This window comes from Elgaria multicarinata, chromosome 2 (assembly GCF_023053635.1).
Source record: "Elgaria multicarinata webbii isolate HBS135686 ecotype San Diego chromosome 2, rElgMul1.1.pri, whole genome shotgun sequence".
Taxonomy (NCBI): Eukaryota; Metazoa; Chordata; class Lepidosauria; order Squamata; family Anguidae; genus Elgaria; species Elgaria multicarinata.
This window is the reverse complement of record NC_086172.1, coordinates 85457384-85482393: the sequence shown is the minus strand read 5'-3', so window position 1 is coordinate 85482393 and position 25010 is coordinate 85457384. Positions and strand designations below refer to the sequence as shown.

Here is a 25010-nt window from a genome sequence, read left to right as displayed (position 1 = left end):
ATGTGCTTTCAGATCGAGAGGACGTTGCAATAGCAAATATATGTTACTTCCTCTGATTCGCAAAAGGCAAATTCAAAACCTGTGAAGCTGATATCATAAAATGGATCTCTCTTACTCTGGAGAAATGTCTCCATATTCTAATATACATCTTTTTCCAAATTATGTGCAGCTCTGTTCACCTACTTTATTTACAGTGACCCAAATAATATTCCACACATCACCCTGAGTTATGTTAACTTATGGTACATTCACACATATACTCTGAACATATTAGCAACTTTATCTCCTTTACTGTTAACTAAAGGAAAGCACAGTTCAAATGGACCCATTCTTTGTTCATCTGTATTCACTCCTCTGTGTATGAACAGTGCAGGAAAGAAGTAATTATGCTTGGATAAATTCTGTAAGGGTACTTAAAGTGATTTGCCAATATTTTCTGTGAAAGCAGCCTAAGAATTACTTTGCCACATGATTAAGCACCTCAAATATTTGCACGTTTATATTAGCTGGGCCTAAGTACTGTACTTTGTAATCCATAATCATAAGTAGCAGTTTTGACTGTTTTTTGGCATCAAGAGGCAAAATTCCACAACCTTCCCCCACCCCACCTCAGCAGATGAAGAATCACTTAGTAACAGTGGGCAAGGGCAACAATAATTTCTGCTGCCAAATATACAGTACTTCGCTGGTTTTAGTGGAATGCTTTTAAAAAGTCAACCTGTAACATGCTACCAGTCATTTTCTGGAAAAAGCAACAATCTTGCTATAGCTACACCTGCTCTATATGGTTAGTAAAGCCGGTATAATAGAGTTTTTAATTTAGGATTGGGTGGTGGGCAAAGGCAGAAGAGAGAAACAGGTTCAACTATCTGTTCAACCATGAAGCTCCCTGGAAAACTTTCAGCTAATCACTCTCTCAGCCTCACCTTCCTCACAGACTTGTCGTGATTATTATTATTTTTAGAAAAAGGGATTTGGGAGTTATAAATGCCACCCAGATCTCCTTGAAAGAGGAGGGGATAAAAATAATACATTTTATCACCAAGTGTGAGAAGGAGCACCAGTGACGAAGCATCTCAGCTCTATTTACATAGCTTCAAGGTAGAGAGAAGTTAAGCATATAAGTGAGTTAAGCACCCATGTAAAGAGAAGTTAAGAGCTACTCATTTACTTAATTGAGATAAGTAATCATTTAATTTATTATCATCAGCTGAAACCAAAACAAAGGCACAACACAGAGACTACACCCTCTCCTTAATCCCATACCCACTGTCCATTTTCCTGATAAAAATTCCCAGGGAGCTCAACTAACCTAGATTTCTATTCACTGGAGTCTAGTGCAGCCCAGTAGTTGAGCCACACACCCCTTACTTGTTTCATTTTATTTAAAAAACAAAAAGAGCTGAGAAAGGGAACCTTTTTTGGTACTTAGCAGGGAAAAGTTCTTATCAGCTATTGATTGGAGGTAAGAGCTTTTTCCTGCCAGGAGAACAGGGCCTGGAAAAGAGCATGGTTTGGAAAAAAAAGCAGATGGACTGGACATTCCCATGCTTGTTTTCTAGGAAGGGCATACTTGGGGAAGGGGGTGCCATTCTGTATATCAAAGACAGCATAGTGTCAAACTAGAAACCTTAAAAGAGGCTGACTGCTCTACAGGATCACTGTGGAAGCCAATGATACCAAAGATGAGGTGATGGCCACCAACCTGGACAGCTTTAAAATTCATGGACAAATTCCTGGAGGAAAAGGCTGTCAATGAGTACTAGTAATGATTAAGGCTATATATTACCTCCAGTATCAGAGGCAGTATGCAGCCCAATACAAGTTGCTGGGAAGCAATGTAAAAAAAGAGCTTCCCATAGGTGTCTGGCTGCCACTGTGGGAACAGAATGATTAACTAGTTCATTCTGATCCAGCATGACTCTTACATTCTTAATAATGAGAAAACTAATATACAAATTCAATTTATGCTAAATTGTACTTTTATATTGAAGGATGACTACTTCAGCCAGCCAAGTATGGCACTGGTCAGTTCTATGTAAAGATGTGAACGCCTTGGGGAAAAACAGAAAAATTTGGAAAAAAATGTTTTCCCCATTTTTTCCCCTGAAACCTTTTTTGTTTTTTTTCCAAAAAATTGGGGGTGAAATGAAGAAAAATGGATTTTGGAATGTTTTATTTTAGCATTATGAATAAAATGTTTTTGTTTTTTTTTATAATAATTTTTATTCATTTTCAACACTATATAAACATAGATAAACATTTCCAAAATATAACTGAAACAAACACAATAAGAAAAAAAAATACATCAAATATCTGCTGCATACATATTGAATAATTGTTGAGTACAAATATCAAAAACTATTACATATGCCTTATCACACTACAACATCTTCATTCTTAACATAAAAGTGCACCCCCCACCTCGGGATCATTCTTGAGTCCAAAATCTAATCATTTCTTCTGCTGGTGGTTTCCCACTTCCCTTAGTAAACACGAACACTAGGAACTGTTTCCAGATTCCTTCGAACTCATTTATTTTAGTTACGCCTTTTCTCCACTTAATATTGCATGTCAGTTTATCATTAATGGCTATGTCCCATACTACTTTATACCATTCCTCAATAGAATATTCCCCTTGGATCTTCCAGTTCCTAGCTATCATCAATCGTGCTGCAACCAACAAACTCGATATCAGCTCTATAGTTCCTTTTCCACACTTTATATCTTCAAATAGTGACAGCAATGCTATTTTTGGTGTTTGTTCTATTTTCATTCCCACTATTTCTTCAATTTCTGAGAACACCATCTTCCATAATCTTTGTACATATTTGCATTGCCACCACATATGTAAATACGTTCCTTTTTCCCCACATCCTCTCCAACAATTTGCTGAATGTTGATCACTTATCTTATTCAATCTAACCGGGGTTAGGTACCACCTCCATAAAATTTTAAAATAATTCTCCTTTATTCTTACTGATAAACTTCTCAACACTCTTTGTTTCCATAGTCCCTCCCAGCTCTGTCGCCCTATTTGTATCTTCAAATCTGATTCCCAAATCATTTTCTCTGTATTCTCTCTAAACTCCTTCTCTAACAATATTTTATATATTTCACTCATTAATCCTTTTGAAACTATACTACCTCCTTTTCCTTTCTCCTTACTTACTACTAATTCTTCAAACCTCGTCATCTTTCTGCACATTCTATTATCTTTAATCCACTTTTTATTCCATTGTTCTAATTGACCATATTCTAACCAAGATAGCTTCTTCTCCTTTAACAAATTTTCCATATCCTCTCTTGTTTTAATATCTCTTACCCAATCCTTTAATTTTATTTTATTTTTCTCTTTTAATATTTTACATACTCTGCCCTTTAGATCCTCTGGGAAATTCTTTAACATTATTATCGGTGCTAAGGGAGAGTTGCTCGGAAGCAGCTTCCCTTTAAATTTACTTGGTTGTAAGCACCTTATTGTTACTCTTGGCAACAAAGGTTAGCAAGTCAGAGTTCTGGAATGTGGCTGTAAAATATAACATATGTAGGAGAAGCCCCCTGGTGCCTCAGTTATGGGTGCCCAAAACTGATATTGCTCCTGCCTGCACTGAGCTGGACAATTCAGGCAGATGTTGAATTTGTGTGGGAGAGCAAAGGTATTTCATCCATGGTATATAGCAAGGGTGTCAACCTTCAGACTTGTGGGTGAAATCTGGCCCACCTGGGATTCCATGTGGCCCTCAGGAGTTCATGCGGCCTACTTGGGATTCCATGTCGCCTTCTGCACCCATCTGGCCACACCATCTCTCTGTTGACAACAGATAGTTTGGTGATTTTCCCCATTTGCACGTATTCTCAACCCCACCCCCATCCTAAAAGGATGAAATACCTCACCTAAGGCTTAATTACCAGCAGTGAGAGCTTTAAGCTAAAAAAAGTTTGCATTTTGGCTCCACCCCTTTTGTCTAGCCATGCCCACTACTGGGACACAGCCCCTGAGAGCTGCTTCAAAACTGAATTCAGCTCCCAGGCTGAAAGAGATTCAACACCTCTGCATTATAGGAAATTAATATACTGTGATTGAAAGCTCAGGGAGCAAACAGGGTAGCATGAAATATTGAATTGTGGTGGGGAGTGCTTGCTACCGCTTGCAGACATTCTGTGTGTGTGTGTGTGTGTGAATTCAGACTGGATTCATATTCAGTGGACATTCAATCCCTGAGAGTGCAACAATCTAAGGACTGTTCAGACCACATGCTAAGCCATGGTTAGGCTGCTGCTAACCCTTTTGTAGTAAATGGTTAGTGAGCATGTTTAAATTGTGGTTATGTAGCCCCCACGGTAAGGAATGGTTCACATGATACACTAAGTCATGGTTCACACAACACACTAAACCATAATGTTTAGCCGAAAATACTTTCAGTATTTAGCTCAAAATGCTAAGCCACCATGGCTTAGCATGTTGTCTGAACAGGGTCACAGACTAAATGTGGGCAAAAGATAGATTGGGAACTGCTAGGACATTGTACACAGTTCTATAGTGTTCTCTGAATTACAGTTATAGACAGAGAGTCATAAACTCTCTCCTTCATATAAGATGTTTGGCCAGCAAAAGAAATAATTTGTAGCCTGCTTGCTGATAATGCTAGAAAGCTGGCTCATGGGATATACAATAATATTTGCTGGGTGCCATCTTCCTGTGCTGTCTGTGTCTGAATTGGAGCACAAGCTGTATGGGAAGGGACTCAGCTGGGGCTTGGAGGACCAGCCTCTGCAAGAGCCTGCAAAGTTCAGGGGAATCCTCATGTTATCTCCAATCTCTGATCAGAGATAGCATGGGCATTCCTCTTCCCTGCTTCCTCCCTAAGCCTCTAGGCTAGTGGGTGGAGCCTGGTCATTGGTAGTGGTCCATGGAGGGTGCCCACCCTTCCATTGGCCAAATTGGGAACCTCCGTTGTCCAGATTAGGCCTGCAGGCCAGAGGTTGCCTTTTTCTCCAATAAATGTTATTTGATGGAGTGTTTGAAGAGTCCAAAGCAAGCCTGAAGGAGGGCTATCATGATAGGGGCAAAAACCTGGAAATGAGTGAGAAGACTGGGAGTATACAGACAAGAATGCATATATAGAGTCCATCAGATGCATAATTGCATATAGGAGGATTGTCATCTTCTGCCAGTACTTGAATCCATGCTTGGTTTTTTTTTTTTTTTTTTTTTATAATAATTTTTATTCATTTTCAACACTATATAAACATAGATAAACATTTCCAAAATATAACTGAAACAAACACAATAAGAAAAAAAAATACATCAAATATCTGCTGCATACATATTGAATAATTGTTGAGTACAAATATCAAAAACTATTACATATGCCTTATCACACTACAACATCTTCATTCTTAACATAAAAGTGCACCCCCCACCTCGGGATCATTCTTGAGTCCAAAATCTAATCATTTCTTCTGCTGGTGGTTTCCCACTTCCCTTAGTAAACACGAACACTAGGAACTGTTTCCAGATTCCTTCGAACTCATTTATTTTAGTTACGCCTTTTCTCCACTTAATATTGCATGTCAGTTTATCATTAATGGCTATGTCCCATACTACTTTATACCATTCCTCAATAGAATATTCCCCTTGGATCTTCCAGTTCCTAGCTATCATCAATCGTGCTGCAACCAACAAACTCGATATCAGCTCTATAGTTCCTTTTCCACACTTTATATCTTCAAATAGTGACAGCAATGCTATTTTTGGTGTTTGTTCTATTTTCATTCCCACTATTTCTTCAATTTCTGAGAACACCATCTTCCATAATCTTTGTACATATTTGCATTGCCACCACATATGTAAATACGTTCCTTTTTCCCCACATCCTCTCCAACAATTTGCTGAATGTTGATCACTTATCTTATTCAATCTAACCGGGGTTAGGTACCACCTCCATAAAATTTTAAAATAATTCTCCTTTATTCTTACTGATAAACTTCTCAACACTCTTTGTTTCCATAGTCCCTCCCAGCTCTGTCGCCCTATTTGTATCTTCAAATCTGATTCCCAAATCATTTTCTCTGTATTCTCTCTAAACTCCTTCTCTAACAATATTTTATATATTTCACTCATTAATCCTTTTGAAACTATACTACCTCCTTTTCCTTTCTCCTTACTTACTACTAATTCTTCAAACCTCGTCATCTTTCTGCACATTCTATTATCTTTAATCCACTTTTTATTCCATTGTTCTAATTGACCATATTCTAACCAAGATAGCTTCTTCTCCTTTAACAAATTTTCCATATCCTCTCTTGTTTTAATATCTCTTACCCAATCCTTTAATTTTATTTTATTTTTCTCTTTTAATATTTTACATACTCTGCCCTTTAGATCCTCTGGGAAATTCTTTAACATTATTATCGGTGCTAAGGGAGAGTTGCTCGGAAGCAGCTTCCCTTTAAATTTACTCCAAATTTCCCATTGAGTCCTCAGGAGTGGATTATCTATACTTCCAACCCACTTTCTTCCTCCATCTTTAAAAAAAACATTCTCCAGATTCATCTCTACCTTACTTATGATTTTTTCTTCCATCCAATATAAATCTCCTACTCCCATAATTGCTTCTACAACATGTCTTAATCTATTTGCTACGTAGTATAATTTTATGTTTGGGAGACCCATTCCCCCCTTTTTTTGGCTTAGGTACCAATTATTTTTATTCACTCTTGCTCTCTTTTCTCCATTACAATATTTATTAATAATATTTTGCCAACTTTTTATCTCGGTTTCTGATATTTTTATAGGTAGCATCCTAAATACAAAATTAATTTTAGCTAATATCTTCATTTTTATCAAAGCTATTCTCCCAAACCAAGATAAATTTAATCTTTTATATTTCTCCAATTTCTCTAGTACCTCCTTCTTTAACCTCGTTAAATTTTCCCTTTCTAGATTCTCTAGATTTTTTGTAATTTTAATTCCCAAATATTTAATCTCATTCTTAACTTTCAATTCCATTCCCTTAAATTCCCAATCCTTTTCTTCCTTCTTAGTATAGTTAAACAACATCATCTCTGATTTAGACCAATTTATTTTTAACCCTGTAATTTCCTCAAATTCCCTCAACTGATATTTAATTCTTTCTAATTTTCTTAATGGATTCTTAATGGTCAATAAAGTATCATCCGCAAACATGTTTAGCTTTATTTCCCTTACCTCTCCAATTCCTTCTAATTCTTTATCCTCCCTTAGTGCCTTCGCCAAAACTTCCATAACCATTACAAAAAGGACCGGCGAGAGCGGACATCCTTGTCTTGTTCCTCTGGCTAGTCGTATCTTTTCAGTAAGTCCGTCATTTACCACCACTACCGCCGTATTTTGGGAATATAGCTGTTCTATTACATTTTTAAATTTATTTCCAAATCCCAATTTATCTATAATACTCTTTAGTGCCTGCCAGCTCACACAATCAAAAGCTTTAAAAATATCTAATGCCATAATACCTGCCTTAATATTTGCTTTTTTTATTACATTTATTACATTTAAAACTCTACCCACTAAATTATGCATATGTCTTCCTACCACAAACCCACATTGATCTGCTCCTATATATTCTGCCAAAAATTTATTTAGTCGTTTGGCCATAATAGATGTAAAAATTTTAGCATCCTGATTTATTAAAGAAATAGGTCTATAAGAATCGGGATTAGTCAAATCTTTATCTGGTTTTGGGATCAGAATTATCACTGAATGTTCCCATGATTCAGGTATCTTCTCTCCTGATAATATCCTATTATAAAGTTCCATTAATTTTGGAACTAAACAATCTTTGAAGACCTTATAATATTCTGGACCCAAACCATCTGCTCCTGGTGATTTACCCACTTTTAACTTATCAATAACCTCTTCAACTTCTCTTTGAGTTATTACTGACTCCATTAACTCCTTATATTCTGATTTTATTTCCTTCTTTATAAACCTTCCAATATACTCCTCCACCTTTTCTTGTTGAATTTCTTTACCCTTGTACAATTCCTGATAAAATTCCTGAAAATTTTTTATTTTAGCTTTCATTGCATGACAATAATTCCCTCGGCTATCTTTCAACGTTTCTATCCCATTCCTCCCTTTTTCTTTTTGTGTGAGCTTGGCAAGCAACCTCGAGTTCTTATCACTGTTTTCAAAATATTCCCTTTTCATATACATTAAATTCTTTTGAATCTCTTCTATATTTAAGTTTTCTAATTGTTTCTTCTTAGCTTGTATTTCCACTAATTTATATTTATCTTTACTTCGCCAATATCTTTCCTCCAAGTTTTTAATTTCTATCTCTAACTTTTCCTGTTCTGCACGTTGTTGTCTTTTTAAACTACATGTTTCTCTAATACAGATTCCTCTTGCTACAGCCTTCATGGTGTCCCAAATGACTGACCCAGCTGTTCCTCCTTTTTCATTAATTTCCCATGACTCCGACAGTTCCTTCCGAATTTTATCTACTATTTTATTGTATTTCAATATCTTTGTGTTCAACTTCCATCTATATGCCTCTTTATAATCTTTCTTAACTGTAAATTCTAAACTTAACAAGGCATGATCAGTTACTTTTATTACCCCCATTTCCATTTTACAAATCCTCGTTGCAAAGTCTTTTGAAACAAATATATGATCTATCCTGGAGTATGTATGATGAACTGGGGAAAAGTATGAAAATCCAGGCCTATTCCCGTTAAGTAAGCGCCACGAATCTAAATAATCATTTTCTTTTACTAACTTATTCAATATAGTCATATTGTTCCTCTTTTCAGCATTAGTGGGATTTGACCTGTCCCTTTTATTATCCATAACCATATTAAAATCCCCAGCTAATATAGCATACCCCTCCTTAAATTCTTCTATTTCTTTAAACAACTTTATAAAAAACTCTCTATGCCTCTCATTTGGGGCATAAACATTAATCAAAGTATAGACCTTTCCCTCAATTTTACCTTTTAACATAAGATATCTACCCTTATCATCCTTTTTTACCTCTTCTAATGTAAACCCACTTTTTTTTTAAATCAAAGTGGCCACTCCATTTTTTTTTGATGTCCCTAATGACTTTTCATAATAGGCTAACCACTTTAATTTTATCATATTCGAATTCTCGGAGCCTTGGTGTGTCTCTTGGATCATTATAATATCTGATCCCTCTTTATTAAGCATTTGTTCTATTCTCTTCCTTTTCACGACTGCCCCTAAACCTTTAACATTGAGTGTTGATACCTTTATCTTTTTATCCATAATCACCCTTTTGAAATCTCTTCCGATCCCTTGTGCTCAGCAATTCAAACTTGCTTACATAAAAACACAAACTCCATACATAAAACCCCCACCCTCCTACCCCAATCCCTCCTCCCTTACCTTCCCCCCCTCCCCACCCCCCCACTCTAATCCCCCCCCCATATCCCCGTGAGTCTAGTACTCCAGCCATCTACTTTAAAGGGGGAGGGGGGAGGCAGTGCTGTGCCTGGCCGGCAGGTTTCTATATTAACATTTTTATTTGCAATTATCTCCAAACATAATTAACCATTCTCTTACTCTCCAGATGTCCCAGCCTCATTCCCTCCCCCACCCACTCCAGCCCCATCTGCTTCCCCATCCAGACCCAGCCTCTTCAGCAAATCTTTACCTTGATCCAATGAGGTTACTCTGTGTTCCCTCCTCCCATATGTAAATCTTAAAAAAACCGGGTAACCCCATGCATAAGGAATTTTATTCTTCATTAATGTTTCCGTTATTGGTTTAAGACTACGTCTCCAATTTAATGTGCATTGAGAAAGATCATTGTAAATTTGCACTGGTCTGCCTTTACACTGTATCTGAACCTTAGATCTCAATTCTTTCATAATTTGCTCTTTTTTGTAATAGTTACCAAATTTCACCAATACGTCTCTAGTCCCTTTGTAGTTTTGCCCCCCCACACGGTGGACTCGGTCCAGATCCGATCCATCTATTGGTATGTCAGGCATCAGCTCCTTGAACCAGTTCACGATAATTTCTCTAAGATCTTCTCCTTGCGTCTCCTTCAGCTGCTTTATTCGAAGCGAAGATCTACGAGATTGATCTTCCAAGGCAATCAAACGCAATTCCCATTCTTTAAATTGTATATTAATTGATTTTTCGAAAGCCTCTTGTTTCTTCTGGTCCAGATCCGCTTTAGCCTCTATCTCTTTGATCTTATCCGAATTTTCCATCGCTTTATCCGCAATAGTACGCATTTGTTTTCTGAATTCACTCATATGCTGATCCATTTTTTTAAAAATAATAATGTTATTTTCTGCTATAATAGCCTTGATTTCCATTAAAGAGGGAGGGTTACTACCACTTTCTTTTCCCCCTTCAGCCATGTTTTTTTCTTTATTTGGTATTGTATCCAAAGAGACTGGGTCTATATCTTCCTCTTCCTGTTCAACTCCAGGGGCTGTACTTTCCAGGAAGGAGAGGTAAGCCAAATTATGATTTGAAGGTTTCTTTTTTTGTATATTAAGCTTTTCCCAACTTTTGATCTTTTTTTTTTTAACGTTGGGCATGGGTCCCTTCTGGGTAGGGCATAAATCTTAGAGTCCAACTCTCTTCCTTAGCAACTTATGCTGGCTTCTCTATTATATAGCACTCACAGCTCCTTCTTCACGAGGAGGGGGGAAATATCCAGTTCACAACAGCATTCACTAGAGGGGATCAGATTTAATCATTCACAGTCTCTCAGCATCCCACATCTCCCTCACCGAATGCCAAATGCAGCTTTTTTCGCCCCTTCACCCCCCCTTCTCGCCACGCCAATAAATCCAATCAACCACTTCCACCTTAGAAAGCCAGCATTTCAATCGTTCCCATGTGAGATAAAGATGAAAGGTTATAACACAAATCAATGTCCAGCAAGCGTAAATTCCTTCTTTTTAAACTGCGTCAGTCAGCGTTTACTTTACTTTCACTTTTGATAGAGTTGCCGTTTAGACAGACATTGCATTAATCATAGCTCATCTCACCTCCCTTGTTCAAATCTCTCCACTTTCCCAGCTCCTGTTGGTTTTATAATCATTTTCTGTCAGTTGCTCAAAGATTTATGCCCATTAGAAGAGAGATAATTGCCTTTTCCGGCAAGCGCCGTTCAGAGCCTCAGAAGAAACCCGCCATCGCTCAGGCTGCCAAGCTCCGCCCCCCATGAATAAAATGTTTAAGGCAAGGTGTTAATATATTTACTTCTCTAAGCGATTTCTAAAAACTATGTCCAGTATCAGATTACAATTTCTGTGCACCAAGGAAAAGCAAGTCCTAGGTTACAAACTGAGACTGAAACTGATAGCTCAGAAAATGAGTCTGATTAAATTTCATGCATATTCATTGAAACTTGGTCCCTCCCCCCTTTTCTCAGTTTTTATGGGAATGGGTGCTTTATGTCTGCTTGACACTGTGGAGAACTAGCGGAGACATAAATAATTTTCTTTGTTACTAATATTGATGGATTCTACTGATTTTTAAAAAAATGTTTTTTGCATGCTCCTCATAAACTGGCAAAACCAAAGAGGTTCCTTACAGTTCAGGTGTACCTTACAATTCAGGAGATTGTAGCTCCACTTGTTACCTAAAAAAGGTAAAAAATTAAAAAAGAAAATTCAATTTGTAATAATTGTTTGAATACACTGAACTTTTAATATACTAAATGTGTTAATTTTATGCCATACCAACTTGTACATAATTATATTTTATCTTCCTAAAGTTACAAAGAGATTTTCAATCTGTAAAAAGTGCTAATATTGCATTATTTCCATTTTTCCAAAAATATCAATTTCCCCTTGAAAAAAATGGAAATAAACAGGGGGGAAGGAGAGTTCCCATGGCTTCAAAATTTCCAGAAATTGTATATCTCTAGTTCTATGAACATTTAAAACTATATATGCTTTTCTGTGACAATGTTTTTCTTCTCTGTTATTGTCTATATTGCATACAGAAGAGATTTTTTCAATGAAAAGTGAAGTTTAATAATTAGTCAAGATAACAATGGGAAACCCTCACTTGTCTAAGATAATAAAGACTGTCAATAATGCAGTTACTGTCACAGGCACACATAAAAAGAGATACAGTAAACATGATTTCTTTTAATGGATGTAAAACTGTGATATAACAAATATAGTCATTCATGGTTCCTTCTTTCTGTGCAACAGGCCATAAGCAGAAGGAACTTCAAGATTTAACAATGCCCCTCAAAAACTAAGAGATCCATATAAATATTTAGCATGTGAGCAGAAGGGGTTTGACCACAACCATCCCCTGGTAGGAGCTTCCATTTCTAATTGATTGGGTTGATCATACTAATGTACCTCTAACTTACAAAATATCAAAAGCATAGTGGTACTTGTAGAAAATTCATTATGCAGGCTTGGTCTTAATCCTGAATTTATGTGAGATTTAAGAGTGCCCCATCACATTGTTCAGCATAAAATTTTGTAGTTTAATATTTTTGCTCTGTCAAGCCAGTGACCTTTCATTTAAAAGCTTCAGCAAATAGATTTATATAGAAAAGAGTTGTACCTTGGTATAACATTTGGTTTTTTTAAAAAAAGAATAAAAGAAGAAGAAATGGGGAACTAGCTAAATTTAATCTTGAGAAGTTAAACCTCCAGAGCTGCAGTTTAAATAGCCTTAGCACTTACAGCAACTTTTTTATCAGGTATTTATCCAGATATTTCTACTACAACTTTCTATGGTATGAAGGATGTAACATGTGATGTAAGCATGACTAATTGCCCATTTTGCAAATTAAGATGCTTCAAGTCCTGCAGCCCTCTAAAAACCTGCTTCCAAAACTTTAAGCCCCAAGCTCAACAACTAAACCTGTGCCTCTGATGAACTGGCAGAAGTGCATTGAAGGCATGTAGGACTGAACAAATGGCATGCTAAGTGTTCTTCATTGCTGTCCGTGCTCTACATAGTTTGGCAATCCATAGTTCATGACCTCCAGACTCTGTATTGAGGATTTATACAGCAAGCTTAGACAGTCAAAAGGACAATGTTATTAGCCTCCTGTCAGTCAATACTCTGCAACAAATCGGAATTGGGGTGGGGATGGGGGAAGAGCAGGCTGGGCATGCTTATAATAAAATCCTGAAAATAACTATGGCCATTGTTTTTATTCCTGCAAAACATCTGGTTTCCAAGGAGAAAAAAGAAGAAATCCATTTAATTGCATGCCTTCAAAAATGTTAAGAACTGGATACATTTTTGCAATTATTACTGCTCAACTGACATAAATAAAATCAGACAAAACTAAACCTTACACTTAGCCATAGCCACTAAATAACATCACAAACTACTGGTCTTCCAAAGCTTCCTGAAGATGCTGAACAGTTTTTTTTAGTTGTGAGCAAGCCACTGGCCCAATTCACACAGTAGCAGCTGGGGAAATAAAACCACTTATTTGCCTTATTCCTCCACCGTACATGCCAATCACATGCTGGGAGGATCAGCATAATTACCCTTGGCACCACAGCTTGTTGTGTTACGTAAAACTGGCCAGGGTGGCTTCTTACCCATGGCAACAAGGCATCCTGGCCAGGTTCATACGAAACAACAAACCATGCTGTTGAGGGTAATTATGCAAATCCCCCTGGCATTTGACTGACACACACAGCTTAATTAAAAAGCCACCATGGCTTGTTAATTGCCTGCTGATCATACAAACCCAGTCAGTGGGTGAGTTTGCATAACACGACAACCCACCTTGCACAAAATTGTCTGAAAAAATTATTTTGGGGGTCCTGGGGATGTGCACAAATGTCTTTGTAATTTGTTTTGGAGGATCAGGTTTTCGCAATTCAGAGGTGCACAATTGTGGCTGTCAAACAGTATATAGCTTTGCCTTGTCTATTACCTTATATATTTTAGCTATCAAGGGAACAAAGTGTACTAGGAAACATACAAGGTAACTGACAAGACACATTTGCATATAGGCTACTTTGACAGCCGTTGACCATTGAAATGTCAAAGGAGGGAAGGGACCAGATCCTCCTCTTAGCAAAGCTATCCTTAAGTTTTAAAGTGTGGGATTTGCCCTTGGGGTCCCCCCTTACATTTCACCCCTCTTCAAGTCTCCTCCAACTGGTTTTAAGTGTGATCCAGGATCCACCCTATTTTTGGAGTAAACAGAGATCTCCAAAAATGGGGTGGGATGGAAGTGGGGGATCCACAAGGGAAAGTTCCACACAGTCTTGGGGATTTCTGGTTGCTAAGGGTGCAATCTGATCCCCTTTCCTCAATTTGAAAGCTGTCAGTGTGCGCAAATTAAATTACCCACTGACAGGTTGAGAAGTGGGACCAGAATGCACCCTAAGCACAGTTATCTCTTCTCACGCAGGAAGAAACTGGAGTTCCTGCACCTACCTCAGTTATTAATTTAGTGAGAGTATTTCTCCACCTTACTGACTAAATAAGTCTTCCATCCAGGAGGAAGAAACATCTAACTGGCACCACCATCACCACCACCACCACAAAACTAGGGCTTTAAAAAAAATGGTATGTGAGCAGCATGTTGGCATTAGCCCTGGCACTCTATGAATGCAACATTTGTATAACAGACTGTACTTTAAAAGGAAGAAACTGAACAGCTTCCACATGCCAGGTTCTAACTACAACTCAAATTAGACCCAGTGAGAGAGCTTCAGCAGTTGGAAAGTGGTGTAAATGGTCCATTTGTTCAGGATATAACAGAAATGTATGTCTTCTGTCAATTCTGTGCCTCTTGTACCCTGATTTTCTAAGGAGTAGCTTCATAATGTGAAACAGGAAACGCATGGGGGGGGTAGAATTAGGAGTTTTCCATTCTGAAAGAACCAGAGGGTACGAACAACACCAAAATGAGCTAGAATTTGCAGAGGATTATATAGAAGAAGATTCAGCAGTAGCCAAACGTGTGATGCAAACATCAAGAACTGGCCCAAGAAAAACATGGTTGAGTTCTACCTATCCAGAACCACAGCCAAGTCTACATCCCTTGCATTATCCACCTAAACAATTTGTGGAGAATTAATTCCATCTGGGATTAATATAGCCTTTGGGCCTCTTGCAATGGATACCACATGCCTCATGGAGATTTCCCCTGGCTTAGCGCCAAGTAACATCCAAAAGAAGAAAAAAGTGTGTACTGCACTAAAGGAGATGAGTGTTCAACAGTGGAGAGTACTGCTGCTTTATATATAAGTCCTTCTCAAGTCTTACATATTTTCTTCAAATGAAGGATTTATAGCAATGGGTTACAAAAGGGCTAGAATGAAGTTTTCAACATGTTGCTCATTATGAAAAGGATGCTCTGCTCTTATTTCCAGCACTGAGACAGTCCTTTGCAATCCAAAATTTCCTTACTCCTACAAAGTTGTCAAATTGCCACAAAATACCAGTAGTTACAAATAAAAAGTGGAAAGATGCGTAATTCTGCTGTATGTCAGTGGCTGTGTTCAGACAACACTAAAGTCAATGGTGGGGTAATAATCAATCGACAGTTGTTTATCTCGGGGGTATTTCCCACATGACAATTATCAACCGTGATGTGGTTTAAGATCAGTGTTGAGTTCACTATTAGTCCATGCCGAGTTGATTCACTTATCCCCCGCCCTCTCTCCCCTCCTCAGTCTTCTCACTGGTATTCCATCAGCCAATGCTGTCAAAAAATGACCTTGCCTGATGGACTAGAGAAGCAGCCACCGCTTTGACTAATCTTGCCTTGTGACTCAGTGGCTGACGAAATAACCAACACTGGCCTACAAAATAACCAACAATGCCTGCGACACAACACGATAACCAACAGTCATTAAAATAGCCAGCTCTGCACATGTTGGTTCTCTGTGTGGGCTACTTCAGCCAAATAACCAACTGTTGGTTTAAAAATTCCCTCTATGCAACACAATAACTCACAGTGGGTCAAATAGCCAACTGTCGATTATTTAAACCACTGTTGGCTATTCTGCTGTCTGAACCTAGTCATTATCTCCTGTTTATTATGGGTAAAATCCAGCTTAAATGTATCACCTTTAAATCTCATTTATTTATTAAATTGAAAGTTAAGCATTGGCTTATGCCCTCTTATTCTAAAATGTTTAACTTTTGCTGAATCATGCCCTATTTATTTTATGCAAAAAACACCTTTAAAGGATCTTGAATCCTTAACAAGGATACACAGACAACACAATAAATCCAAGACAGACATTTCCTCAACTGATACTTTCTTTAAGCCATTCCTTTAAATATATGCTAGACATTAGTACATAATCATGCATTTCATTTCCTGATTCCTCAGAATTCAAAAACCCACTTTTGCTTTGCTAAGAATTATTACTGAATGAACAGTGAATTTGTAATGAAGTCAATGCCAGCATTTTCTCATAACTAACATTTACACCAAAAGTCAGATTTAGACAAATTCTGCTTACAGTTACTCTCTTTTAGCATCAGAGCATAAACACATAAACAATGACTAGGTTTGGACGATCAGTGGAGGAAAAGAAGCCACTGTGGCTCCTTTCCCCCACCCTGCATGTGCCACTTGTGCACCTGCCATTTCCCTAATTACCCTTACCACAGCAAGGGTTACCATGTCGTCTAATCTTGGCACTGTCACAGTGGTGGTAGCTTCCAAACCACTCCACAACCCAAAGCTTGTTGTATGGGTTACATGGTGGTTTGGAAGTCAACCTCCCTGTGCACCTTGCCAGATTTGGATGACACAGCAACCTGCGCTGCAGCGAGGGTAATTAGGGAAATGGCGGGAACGTGAGTGGCATGGACAGGGCAGGGAAAAGAAGCCACTGTGGCTTTTTCCCCCTGCATATCATCCAAACCTCACAAATCTTAGTTTAAATCCAAGTTTTAATTTTACCTTGTAATTAGTCTCATATCACGCAGACTGCACTATCATTAATAGATTAGCAGGCATTTTTGTGATGTTTAGATTTAGCACTTTATGCCAATATTTAGTGCCACTACATTCATGTCCTTACCATCCCTTATTCTCCTGGGTCAGCCTTCCCCAATCTGGTACTCTCCAAATATGTTGGACTACAACTCCCAGCATAGCTGGTTGAGGAATGCTGGAAGCTGCAGTACGACATATCTGGAGGTAGTAGTTTTCTGGGTAGCTTTAATCCAACTTTAAATCCAGGGCCGAAGCAAAGGAAACAAAACCAAGTTCTATCAAAGTCCTCCAAACATCTTTAGGAATAAATAACTGGCAAGTAATCTTATTTATGTACCAATCCAATTCCATCTGTAATATACAGTACAGATAAAGAATCATTACATGCTATAAAAAGATGATAAAAACAAGCACTCAACTATTATCGTACTAAAACAAAAGCTCAAATGGTTCTAAAATGATGCTTGACATGGGAGAGTGGGAAGTGGGTTGCTCATCACCGATGATGCCCAAACCATTGCCAATAGGTGACAGTAGCAGGATCATATAATACACCTTTCTGTTCAACAGTGCTAGTTGTGTTTGAGAAGTTTGTTTCTGATCTCAGTAAGTGCCTCCTAAGACACTGTAAAAAAACAAGAAACAAAAAATCACCACCTTATGCCAGTGATGATCATACAACAGAAAGAAGGAAAAACCCAACATGCATATCCTGCCCAATTAGAGGACAAGAAAGCTCCCACATATCTGAAATGTTAGCATCTTTAGAAGCTCTTAGCAATGAACAGCAAGAAGCTGATTGATAGCATTAGCGGTTCTACAAAACAGTGGACAAAAAACAGTAATTGATTTATATATTGGAAACATGAAGAAGCCAAGCTGGGCCAGATTCAGACATCAGAAATGCAAGACTGCAAGGGGTCCACCTCTTCAAGAGCACTGCCATTCTCACTATGCACACAGAAGGTGGTCAGAGGGGCACATGATTAATTCTTGGTTTGTAAACCCTTCCTTTTCTAGATTAAAAAAACCATTAAAGGTGATCTGCTCAAGGTCACCAACAATCCTGAAATTAAAAAGTAAATGCATCTCTCACCTATAACAAAATACATTGCCTTTTAATAAGGTAGTATCTAGTATTGAGAGGTTACAACCTTTCACTATCAGATGCTGATCATATATCTATTTTGCATACACATACTCTGAGACCAATCTTTTTTTCCCAGAACTAATAAGCTAATGATTTTTAGAGGCCTCATTCAGTTTTTAACAATGGAGGTTAGTAACAGGCTAGTAAAGCATTTAGTCATCAGGACTATGTCAGAAGCTCAGAGACGGGACTATTTCCAGGACAACCCTTGTTCTTGCCTATGTGTGTGCGCAAAACAATGCACAGTGTTATAAAAGGCAACTTCTATCAACAAGCAGCTTAATTGCAAGAGTAAAACTTATCAAGTCAATGGTGTACCTGGAAGATTATAACATCAAAATTCTGTTTGCTTTTCTCAGCTCACAAAATTCACAGCTCAGCATATTATCAAGCACACCAATCTCAATAGCCACATACCCCATTATCTTTCGCTGTAAAATATAATTTGAGTCGCGTTTTCTCTTCACATTGCAAGTGAAAGCGCCTCAACAAGAAATGGATTGTACATGAAAATTGTCTAGAGCCATTTCCACAATATATGGGACACATTTTGCAGCAACATAAATTCAATCAGAAAAAAATGGCTTAAGGTTGTTTGTATGTGTAGCCTTCCAACTGAAATTACTCCACGTGATCTCATACAAACAGAAAAAAACCTCAGATGATTCCCATCTGTGGATTTTTCTTCAGTTGTGCACTTCTGAACCAAACTACAGGGTTCTACTAAAAGATAACTCTTGCCAATATTATTTAATAATGCTGTTTTTTCTATTGCATGTAACACAGTTTGCAACAAGACTCTGGAGTTGAAGTAGATACAGAGAATAAAGGTGCAGTGTATGTTTTTTTCCTGGAACTTCCACATTATACTGATACTTAAAGTTTAATAAAGAAATTTCACCACTGTCCACAGTGTCCAATCAAATCAAATCTTCAAGAGAATAGAAGAACCAAGGCTTCAGGGCTTCAGTTACAGTTAAATTAAAAAATGCTTCTATATTGTTCTGGGGAACAATATAAAATGCCTAAGGATGGCATTTTTACAAATATGACCATATATGCTGGCAGAAAAAGCATGCAACATATCATATATTTTAATCTATTAATGTTAGCTATGCAAGAAGTTACACTTTGCACATTTGGTATCTTCCAGAGTTACAATAATCAGAAAGACCTGAATTATGCCATTTCTCATATAATTGCTTAATAAAACAATACTTAATAAAGGTGCCAACCCACAGAAAAAAAGACCACCACTTGTTTACTTTTTTCAAGTTTCAAATCCCACACAAGAACTGCTTGAATTATTACGGAACACAACATAGAGAGAAGGAAAAAAGAAACTGGAAGGGAGAGACCAATTTAGGATGACATCCAAACTTTCAATTGCACTATGGGACTTCCCCCTTTTCTCTCTTCTCTCCTGCGTTCCCCTGCACCCCTCAAATCTACTCTGAGGTGTCCACCTAAGTCTCTGGCGCCGATGGGGGGGGCGCATGGAGAGCTGGAGGGGATAGGGAATTCATTCTGCTGGTGGACATACATAGTCAGATACAGCCCTTAAGAACTAATCTTATGCATGCTTAGATAGGAAAAAAGTGCTACAACTCTCAACATTCCCCAGCCAGGCATGCTGGCTGGGGAATACCAGGACTTTTAGGACTTTTTTTGTCTAAAAATGCATAGGATTGCACCCTAAATTATTAATATAAGCCTAGCACAGTCAGACATATTTTGCATTTTATATCTCCTTTTTCTATAAATACCCCATAAATTAAGCATGAAGTTACATCATCATCCAAAGGGATACTAAAAGTCCAGAGGCAGAGGCTTGTCATACATGCTACAGAAGCAACAGCCTCAGTCCCCTGCCACATTTACACTTCATATAACCAGTTTTGACTTCAGCAGAACTCACAGCAATAGAAAACACAGATTATACAGTAATTATCTTAAAACACCCTAATTTAATATTGTCTGAGCAAAATGCATCCCAAGTGCTCATGACTTCTTAGAACTCAAAGAATTCCTCCATTAAACCCATTCAACTGAAAAGCTAATTCCCTATTTTTGAAAACCAACAGAGAAACATCACCCATGTATAATGTAAAAAGTAAAGATGTGCAGATTGCTCTGATGCATCAGAAGAAAGAGGTCTGCAAGTAAATCTATAAGATCTTCCACAGGGTTAGAAGATAAAAAGAAATAAGGAGATTGCAAGGACACTGAGGAAATAAGGTCTACTCAATTTTTCAGTAGAAAATTGAGCAAGAATATTTCAGCAGGGAAGAATATTTCAGCACTAGAGAAACAGATTAAATGCAGGCTCTCTGAGGATAATAAGTAATGAGTAAAGGGCAAGGAAAGCACAAAGAGCAATGCTCTTGACCCTTGGCTAGCCTGATGTGAGTAAGAGTTACCTTTAAAAACACCACAAAGAACGTGTCCTATGATTAATTTTCAAAACATAAAATATTTTAAACTATATCTTGTTTATATGAAGGCTTTCCTTATAGGATTAAATTTTGAAATGCCTCCACCCACATGTTTTGATAACATTCCTCTTGGAATACAGCTTTGTGTTACTTATCCAGAGTGAGTAACAATTTCTTTCCAGTGGATAGATTATTAGTCCCACTGCATAAGCTACCTTGAAACAGATAGGTGTATATTGGAAGGCAATCTCATATGTTTAAGTTAGAATACAGTTATTAAGTTAGAATACACTAATCCAGAAAGTATTGGAAAGACTAAAAAATCAAAATGAGAAACACATTAATGTATCTTGAGTTACAATGACTGGGTTCAAACTACAAGATAAACCACACTCAAGGGTTGAGCATGGGTTGCCATTAACCCATGGGTTGTTCTTGGGTTGTGAATTGTGGGTTGTTCGTGGTTAACAGACCATGGTTTGTTAAAATAGCTGGATTCAGACAACATGATAACCTTCATTCCAACAACCCACAGTTTAACAACAACTTACACTTATCCAACACTCAACCCTTGAGTATAAGTTATCACGTTGTCTAAACCAAGCCATTCTAAGGAGGCTTTCAGTTCCCAAGATTGATGATACATGCTGATGACCAGCTATGACAGGCTTCACAAATTGTGGCCCACCAAGCTGAATAGTCCATCAGCCATGCACTGTGATTTATCCTGTTACTTGACAATCTCTCACCCCCACTCCACTATCTTTTGCAGTCCCATGCAGGTAGTGAAAGCAGATGGTTCATTTTACAAGGCTGGTGGATTGCCACTTAGTGGATTACCAGTTGCACAGGCCTTAACAAGAGGATTGATGCTTCACCAAATTGCTGACACAAGCTTTATTCTTTATTGTTTTTAAACACCCTATACAAGGGGTGTGTTATAATGTTACTATTCCACAACTGTGGGGAATGCTTGAGTAGCTGATAGTAATATGAAATAAATATACCTATTTATATGCACTACTACAAGGCATGTGACCACACAATTGTTTGGAAACAATTACATTAGGGTAAATATATTTATGACTTTATGAGCAAAGAGCTATGTATGAATGTAAAGGGCTAAGTGTATACCTAAGGACAGCTTCACACATTTAAAACATGAAGATCCTGATTCAAAGAACACCTCAAAATGTATGAAATCAATGAAATTTCATGTGAAAACGCATGAGATTGATGCACCTAACTTGTCCCACAGATTTCAATAGAACTTATGCACACCCAACATTTACAAGATTGGGCCAAAGTATAAAGCAACAATTAGGTACACCAAGCTTTTTGTGGATAGCATTCAATGGATTTCATTCACACATAAATCTTGGTTCATGAGATACTTTTCCCATCGTAACTAGATTGTTTATTAAATCTCCACAATGAAAGTAGGAACGCATGAAACAGACTTATGTACCCATAAAATAAATGTGACTTTCAGACAGTAAATGCTCTCTTAAATGTGCTCACTGATTTTATTTTCCAATGTGCAAGTTTTGTTCATCCTGCTTTATAAAATCAAATTGTTTTAGAACACAGTGCAACAGTTCCTTGTGTAAAAATAGTTTACAATGGCTAGGTCTCTTTTTTTGTTTAGCTTTTCTGTGCTTTTCTTCCTAGAGATGTGAATGCCTAGGAAAAAAGAGCACAGAAAAGATGTGGAGGATGGGACAGAATTCTTTTTTTAAAAAAGTGTTTTCCATCTCCTTCTGATTTTGGGAAAAATGGGGGGGGGGTTGTACTGAAGTTTTCTGTTCCCCCCCCAACCTTTCACATCTCTAGTTATTCCAACCAGAGAAGAAAAATAGCTGTATCATATACACTGAACTGTTTAGCAATCCTGAATTATCATTCTTGTCTGAAGAAAAGACAAACCATACTATTAGTCAGAGGAAGAACTAAAAATCCCACTAAGCATGAGAACAGATGATGAGCTGTTCTAAAGTTTCCACTGTGTGAATGTATGTATTCATACTGCTACAGACTTTTCTGGCACTAAGACAAACACCTGGACTAACCCCTCTAACATAGCAGGAGGTTTGAATTTGAATTGCCCGTTGCTGTTTGCAGGTCTCTGTAAAAAGGTAACAAGCTGCAGACACAATTCATCTACAGAAGGTGGTAACAACATGCTTTGAGCTGAACTGTGAACTCCTTCAGGATGATAGGGGCTGACACTAAATTATTTCCTGTAACCCCCACCGCCAATTTTCTTATGGAAAGAAAGTATTGCATTCCCTTCTCTAATGTGTCTTCTCACAAAGGTAACGTCAGCACATTATGATGCTCTGCTTTCTTCTTTACTCCTGACAAATTATTTCAGTGGTAGGAATATAACATCCACAATACAACCCGCAGATACAATTTCACCCTTTTCTCAAAATGCCTACAGCAAAGAAAATGCACAACTTGAGAACAACTACTGTGTTCACTAGAGTCCCTCGAGCTACGTCCTCACTCACATTGAAAGTGGTTCCATGTAACAGATCAGAAACGCGCAGCGCACTCCTGTACATCATCTGTCTTCGATACATCTACTCTACCTTGATCATACCATGAACTTACATTCATTCCAGTCGCTTTACCCCCCACCCCACCCCACCCCCGGCTCCCCTCCCGTTTACTTCCCCCTCCTCGGGCTTTCCATTCTTCAGAGCCCAAGCCAGATGGGATCTACCCAGAATCCCACAAAAGCTCTCAAACCACAGCGCATACACACGGACACAATGGCACCACACACCCTCTCCTCCCCCCAAGTACGCCAACATCTAGATAATAGATACAACAAATTCCGTACTCCCACTACTAAGCACACACCCTCCTGCCCTCGCATACACACAATCACCCAGTCTCGCCCACGCAGACCCGTAACCACACGCCCTCCTCAACCGACACAACTAAAACACAGAGAGCGCTTTTCGCTGTTCTTTTGAGCCCCAGCACCGCTCACCGACCCAGGCAGCGGCGACAGTCAGCAGCCCCCTTCCCGCATAGTTCAGCCTCCCCTCCCCTCGCCGGCCGGCCCCTTTCCATACACCCAAGAAATGTAATTAGCCGATAAGTCCCTTCTCTCGCACACAGCAGACAGACACCCGGCACGCCGCCAGGCAGTCGGTTGCCCTCGTCCGTCCCCTTTGCCTCCCAGGCAGCCCTTCGCAAGAACACACAACCCCCGCCGTCTTCTGTCCGAGCCCGTTGGGCGGCGGCGGCTCCTGCCTGTGCCCCTTTCGGGGACCGCGGGGGGGGGGGGGGGAGCAGCAGCAGCAGCAACAACACCCCCAGCACCGACTGGCCAACCGACGCCTGCTCTCCTCTTTTTACCTCAGAGCAGTGCGGTGGGCGCGCGCTGAAGGGGCTGGAATCCCTTCCTCCTCCTCGTCCACACTCTTCATCCTCCCTTGACTGATGATGTTGCCGCTGTCTCCGAAGGGCAGCGGCGGCCCAAACAGTCCCCGCCTCGCACAATGCGAAGCAGCCCCCACGCAGGAGGAACCCGCCGCCGTCAACTGCGCCTCGAGCCGGCCCTCTTCTCTCAATCTCTCCCCCCGCCCTCGTCCCCTCGCGCCCTCGAACGCGCGCTCGCGTGGAACAGTGTGACGTATGCGTGTCGTAAAGCTTCATGGGAAATGTAGTCCCCACCCACCCCGCTCTCTTTGTGGGGTGTCCAAAGGATGGTGACTTTTCTCCGTCCCGCACTCACTCCCGTGCCTTGTTTTGTTATCGGGAATCTTAAATTGGGAGAGAGAATTCATTTCCCCTCAACGGGTTAACACGGCGGTAAGGAATCCAACTTAGACATATTGCTGAGTAATACTGTATATAGGAGCTGAGAAGAAATAGTATTCTCATGGAGGGGAATTAGCTCAAATGGTAGAGCGCTCGCTTAGCATGCGAGAGGTAGCGGGATCGATGCCCGCATTCTCCAAAGAAGTTTTTTCCCTCAATTACCCAAATGTTTGTTGAAAACCTTGAAACCATCTTTTACGTCGCTGTATAGACTAATTGCTGTAGGAATGAGCTGCTGTTACGGAACTGCTAACCCGTTTTGGGGAAAAAAACCGTTACGTACCCCGATATGAAGTTTGCTCTAGTAGAAAACAATGGTTCAGAACAGGAAAGAGCTGTTTGCTTGCTTTAAAATAAAGCGAAATAAAATCAGTAAGGATATAAATCTAAGTCTTTTTACTTTTTATAGTTGTACATAAAATATTATTCTGCCAGATCTCATAAATACAAAGATTGCTTTGTGTGTGTGTGTGTTTTAAATTATTGCTGTTTAATCAATCCAGTTAGCAAATGTCACGCATTATATTCCACACGATCAAGCTAGATAAAAATAAATTAAAATGAACAAGATTCTGTAAAACGAGGGAGAAGCATTAAAAAAATACAAATTATAAGTTTCGAGCGGGAATTCCTTCACTCAGTGACTTATGC

The 25010-nt window shown here is 38.8% G+C and overlaps 1 protein-coding gene and 1 non-coding gene across 2 annotated transcripts in view; one reads left to right on the top strand and one right to left on the bottom strand.

The window, feature by feature from the left end:
* LOC134392613 (USP6 N-terminal-like protein) overlaps positions 1-24080 on the bottom strand; it is a 114887-nt gene extending 90807 nt beyond the window's left edge. Inside the window, exon 1 of the mRNA XM_063117077.1 lies at positions 23895-24080. The gene's annotated coding sequence lies outside the window, so the exon portion shown is untranslated. The remainder of the gene's footprint in view (positions 1-23894) is intronic.
* Positions 24081-24425: 345 nt separating this feature from the next.
* Positions 24426-24498, top strand: TRNAA-AGC (transfer RNA alanine (anticodon AGC)). Its single transcript has one exon. It is a non-coding gene; the product is annotated as a tRNA-Ala (tRNA).
* Positions 24499-25010: the final 512 nt, after the last annotated feature.